Source organism: Emydura macquarii, unplaced genomic scaffold, assembly GCF_026122565.2.
Source record: "Emydura macquarii macquarii isolate MOO-44397 ecotype Brisbane River unplaced genomic scaffold, CSIRO-AGI_Emac_v2 contig_1483, whole genome shotgun sequence".
Taxonomy (NCBI): domain Eukaryota; kingdom Metazoa; phylum Chordata; order Testudines; family Chelidae; genus Emydura; species Emydura macquarii.
In genome coordinates, this window is record NW_027131620.1 from 6,283,905 (window position 1) to 6,289,904 (window position 6,000).

Below are 6,000 nucleotides of genomic sequence, written 5' to 3' on the forward strand. Positions count from 1 at the left end.
AGTGTTATTTACTCCTTCTCAGAAAACAAGAACTAGGGGTCATCAAATGAAACTAATAGGTAGCAGGTTTAAAACAAACAAAAGGAAGTATTTCTTCATACAATGCAGAATCAACCTGTGCAACTGCATGCCAGAGGATTTTGTGAAGGTCAAGGCTATAACGGGTTCAAAAAAAAATTAGATAAATTCATGGAGGATAGGTCCATCAATGGCTATTAGCCAGGATAGGCAGGGATTGCTGTTTGCCAGAGGCTGGGAATGGCCAATGGGATGGATCACTTGATGATGACCTGTTCTGTTCATTCCCTTTGTAGCACGTGGCATTGGCCACTGTGGGCTAGATGGACCATTGGTCTGACCCAGTATGGCTGATCTTATGTTCTTATGACTGGTGCCCCTAAGCAAAATGATGCTGACTATGCACATCACCATAATTGGAGTGGGTCAAAAATATTGAATGACAAGATTTTAGTGAAAATATGGCCTAATTTTGAAATTCTGATGGGTTGGGTTTTTTTGTGAAAAATTGTCCACTTTATCATCATTTTTCTTTTTTTCTTGTGAAAAACGTCACGCTTTTGGAGAATTTTTTTTTCTTTCATTTTTTAACTAATAATGTGATTGAAATGCTTTTCCTTTTTTTTTTCAGTAAATTGCGAAAACAGACAAGCATTTCAGGAAGGTTTTCAATAAAAATGGAGGTGGGGATTTCAATTTATGAAAATTTTTTAAAACATTGGAAAATAGATGAACCAAAAACAACTTCAACATTTTGGTTTTTGTTGATGAGAAAAGGATTTTCCTGTATGACCAGCCCTAATAATAATAATAGATTTTGTCCCTTTCCATTGGGAAAATGACAAAGGCTGAGGCAGGGAACTCCATGGGATTCAGCTCAGGGAGTTCACAGTCAATTGTATACTTGAGGAGGGGAGTGTTTGGTGGAGGGGAGGGGGCAGGAGTAATGGATTCTGATATTCCAAGCTGGAGGAAGTCAGAGCAGAGCATGATTGTCTGCATGGAAGGCTGGCCACAACCTTCCCCTGGCAGTGTGGCTTTTTTTGTGTGTCAATCACAACTGTACAGAGGCCAGGAAGGAATATCAAAGCCACTCAAACAGCATTAATTTTCAATCAGGTATCTACTCAGATCCTTGTGGGATCAGCCAGGGATGCCACTGCATAGAGCCGTTGGTCCCCTTTTCCAATCCATCCATCCTCCAGCAGTTCTAGAATCCCAATAAGCCACACCCACGTCTGCTCCATAAGGAGACCACGAGGTCCCAAGAAGGGATGGTGCTGGGACTTTTTTTTCTTCATGCCCACAAGGACAGCCACTGGATTTGCATCCCCTCTGTCCGGGGAAGAAGAGCAAACATTCCAACTCAAACTCATTTCGAAAATAGCGCTATGCTCCGATTGACAAAATACAACAAGGAAAAGAAAAGATCATGATGATAATAAAATAACAATAGTAATTCGTTTTATTCTTTATTTAACTACACTTGTTTACTTAAAATTTGGAACCTGCTAATGGTACCTTATGATACATGCCTTATGTTAATTCAAACACTCAGTACTAGTTTTTCTCTTTCCTTCCATTTCTTTATGTTTCTGAAGAATGAAAAAAAATGTTATGATGCTTCTGAAAGCAATTCTGATGAAGTTTTCATTAAGTGTCACTAAAAATATTATTTAAAAATTCATAGAAAACATTATGGACATTGAAAAATTACAAGATTTTTGATAAATTTTTGCCAAAAATTCTTTGGAATAAAAAGCCGTTTTTCAAGTTAAAAAAATGTTATGCAAAAAAGTCAACCAGCTTTATTAAGAGTGATTAACTTCTGTATTATTATTATGGTTATTATCGTTATTACAATCAGATAAAAAAAGCCTACATCATTGCGCTAGAGTATTTCTACTTTCTAGATCATATAACTTGATTAATACCAAGCTCAAAGCATGGTGACATCTCAGTATGACATGCGTTTTGCCTGATTTGCCTGCTACTGCATCAGCCCACGTATGAGGTAGTAAAATGTCCTGTGCTGCACATAATGGTGTGAGTTGAAAGGAGACTTCTAGTGAGCCATTTAGCTCCCACATACTACTTGGCAATGAGCAATAATCCTAAAGGAAATATAGAAAAGAGTGTGTGACATTAGAATGTGATTGGGTAAGGCAGGGGTGTCAAACTCATTTGCGAAGGCAGGCCAGATTTGAATTAAATGTACTTCAAGTGGGCCATACATACCATACATCGAAATACTAGGCACTTTTGGAGCGCTGTTTCTCGTGCACATAGCGCTCCACGTGCTGCCGTCAGAGTACACAGATCGCGTGGCGGCATGCGATGCCATGAGATCTCGCAGCGTTGTACCCTCTGGCGTCAGCGTGCAACGCCGCCAGAGACTATAATGCCACGAGATGTCGCGGCATGCCAGGGGCTGGACCAAAAAGGTTGGCGAGCCATATCCAGCCCGCGGGCCGGATGTTTGACACCCCTGGGGTAAGGTATCATAGATATGAAAGTTTCCAAGTGGGGCAGTGAACTATTCAATCATGATTCATGTTCTGGAATTTTTGTTCATGCCATGGGATTAAATCTGGGACCAGATGCTGATCTCATTTACACCAGTGTTAATCTGGAGCTAAACTGAGGCCTGGTCTACACCTAAAGATTAAACTGACATAGCTACAAAGTTCAGGGCTGTGAAAAATGTCACTCCCTGTGCAACATAGTCAGGTTGGCCTAACCCCTACTGTATATGCACCTATGCTGATGGAAGAATTCTGCTGTCAACCTAGTCACCACACCTTGGAGAGGTAGATTAACTACATTGATGGAAAAACCCCTTCCATCTACGTAGGAAGCATCTATACTACAGCAAGACAGTGGCTCAGCCGGAGCACCCTACCTGTGCCTCTATGGTGTAGATATACCCTGATTTACTCCATGAAACTTACATGTGAAATTAGGATTCATCCCTTTAGGGGCAAGTTTTTAATTTATCTGGAATAACTCCACTGAGCTGCACCCGATTGTGCCTGACGTACGCTGCTCTAAGCAAGAGCAGGATCTGGCCCTTTAAGGGAAGCTTTTTCAGTTTAATTTGATAAATGAACTCAAGGCGGGGGGGAAACTGCAAAGTCAGTGCGTAGAAGAACGACTCATTTCCTGACTGAGGCTGAAGCAGGCAGCGCAGGAGATTGGCCTGTGGAAACAGCAGGTGCATGACCGAGAATAACCCCAGACAGACACTCCTCGCTGAGCACTGGAACACAGGCACGGCTCCCTCCCTTGCCTCAATTAAATAAGCCATTAGTCCCCTCCATTTCCAGCCCCTCCTCCTTCATCCTCTTGTTTTCTGGGAAAACTGCTCAGAAGACCAACCCCCAAGCCCTCCCCAGGGCCCAGCGCCTGGGCTGAGCGTACACATCTTACACACACGTGCTGCAGGAGGAACAATGCCGCACACTGCAGGAGCAGACGGTTTTCAGAGCATGTGAATACAGTGCTGTCTGCCCCCATGCAACCTCGTCCAGCTTCCAGGGAGGTTTCAGAGGAGAGGCAAATTGCAAGCCCCCAGGTAACCCAGCTTAACATTAATTCTGCTCAAATAGCATCGTCCTGCATCTTTGCCCCCCGAGCAGACCACAAAACTGCCCCATCAGCATGCAGGCTAATGGCAAAATTAAAAGACGTAGAGCTTAAATGACAAAGCTATGCCGATCAGCAGTCCCTTCCCTCCCATTCGAGTCCCCCAAAATACCCGCATCAAATTATCAGAAATTATAACAAAATACTGTTGCTGGTGGGGTTTTTTCCCTGCCATCTCTTTCATAACATCTCCTCCTCCCCTAAGAATCTCAGCCCATTCCGTTTGCCTTGTGCTTCCTCCTAGAGACTGGCAAAATTGAGCTATTGAGTGACCAAAACAAGAATAAATAAATGCCTAACAAGCTAGGATTTTGCCCTAATCATGTGGCCTGATCACGCTACTATAAAATCAGCGAGGGCGGAAATGTGACATCAGGTTCCCATTCATTTGTTTTTTACGACAACTTTGTCAGTCACCCCAGTTCCCCAGTCACCTTCACACGGTATTCAATCTACATCATTTAAACTGGGTGCCGAGGCTGTGCTGAAGGCTGTGTCTGTATCCCCAGAGCTAAGTACATTCCCAGACAGAGCAGGTTATAGCCACGTTATCCTGTAGAGTAACTGCGCTGCATAACCTGACAATGAACACACATCGCTCCAATTCATTCTGCACTGCCACACTTTGTCAGCCATTGACAGCGGAATAAATATAAACTCATCCAGGCTCGTTCCATACCTCTCCCGTGTCTGGATTTCCTGCCAGCCCTTGGCTGCCATCCTATTTCCCTAAGGCTGCACACCTTGACCATCCGCCCCCCCAGTGAACTGAAAATAATATTCACCAAAACAGATGGTCATCAGAGCTTGGATTTTTTGCAATAAACCTCAGCACAAAAGGGACCTTGATGAAAACAGATAAGTAGAATCTGGAACCCTATCAGTATAATTATATAGTCACTATATAGATAATGTATTACCCTACAATCTGTTACACCGTCCCTCTGCATTATTTTATACACACAGCATGGCATACCCCATTCTCCCCAGCCGCCCACATGCCCAGCTACCCACTGTACCTCCTCCTGGCCTCTGGCAGCTGCTCTCCCCCTCTCCTCATCAGTTTCTCTCTCTCCCTCCCTCGTCTCTTTCCCCATTCAGTCTATCTGAGTCCCGGTTACTAGCAATGATTGATGAAGAGCCAAACCAATCCAGGCGGGTTTAAGGTGGTGGCCTTATCCAGCCGGACCAATAGAAGCATCTCACTAGTATAGGCTTAAACCGAAAGTGACAGCTAGAGAGGAGGGGAGGGAGGGAAAAAGACTTGACAAGTGGCCAGGGCTGCGGCTGTCTTGGGGAGGCAAGGTGCCTTGTGACGGTGAAAGCCCTGCAGTGCTGGGGGGAAGCCAGGGGGAGAGGCAGAGCTGGGGTGGAGTCACCCTGGGGAGAGGAGAATGGGAAAGGGAAGAAGAAAAAGGAGGAGGAAGACAGGTGGGAAAAGGGGGAGACAAATTTGGGGAAAGGAGGAAAGGAGAGAGTACAGCGGCTGGGGGGCAAAAGAAGGGAAGAGAGAGAAGAGAAAGGTCAAGGGTGCCAGCCAGTTTCATTTCCTGACCCAAGACACTGAAAAAGACTGTATCCCTCTGTGTGTGTGTGTGGGTCCTTCTGGGTGTCCCCCTTTGTGTGTGTGAGTGTGCACGTCCCTCTTTGTGTGTGTCCCCTTTTGTATGTGGGTGTGTGTGAGTGTGTGTACATATCCACCTTGTATTGCTGTGTTTATGCATCCCCCGGCCTTGGCGTAGACGCATCCCTGTGTGTGCAAGTCCCCTTTTGGGGGTCCCTGTGTGTATACATCCCCCTTTGGGTGCATGTGTGTGCGTGCATGCGTCCCCCTCTGTGCATGCGTGCGCGTATGTGCGTGACCTCCTGTATCCCTTTGTATATGTCCTTGTGTCCCTGGGTGTCTGCATCTTTGTGTGTGTCCCTGTTTGCATGAGTCTGTCTGTGAGGCTGCATCTTTCAGTATGCCTATCCATGTGTGTGTGTGTTTGCACATGTCTGTTTGTGTGTGTACATGTGCCTGTATCTTTGGGTGTGTTTCTGTGTGTGCAATTTGCATGCACGTTTGAGCTTGTGTGCATCTGTTTTGCCTGGAGTGCGTGACGTAAAATACATAATTTCCTGTCCTGGCCACGAAACAAATATGCCAGAGGGCATCTATATTTATGAAGACATTCTTCTGGTTTTATTCCAACTCAGGCTCTTGGGAAAGGACAATGAGTCAGTCCTTTGTCCAGCAAAAGCCAAGGTGCGGTAGCTATTCTCTGGAGTGCTTTGGTGACACACTCCAGTGTGTATTAACGGTAGATCCAGCTGGTGTGCATCCATTTTGCACAG

General features: G+C 45.1%; 1 protein-coding gene across 1 annotated transcript in view; it reads right to left on the reverse strand.

Annotated features, from left to right (window-relative positions):
• The window catches only part of SLCO4A1 (solute carrier organic anion transporter family member 4A1), a 52,392-nt gene extending 47,607 nt beyond the window's left edge, over positions 1-4,785 (reverse strand). Inside the window, exon 1 of the mRNA XM_067554114.1 lies at positions 4,683-4,785. The gene's annotated coding sequence lies outside the window, so the exon portion shown is untranslated. The remainder of the gene's footprint in view (positions 1-4,682) is intronic.
• Between the last annotated feature and the right edge of the window lie 1,215 nt (positions 4,786-6,000).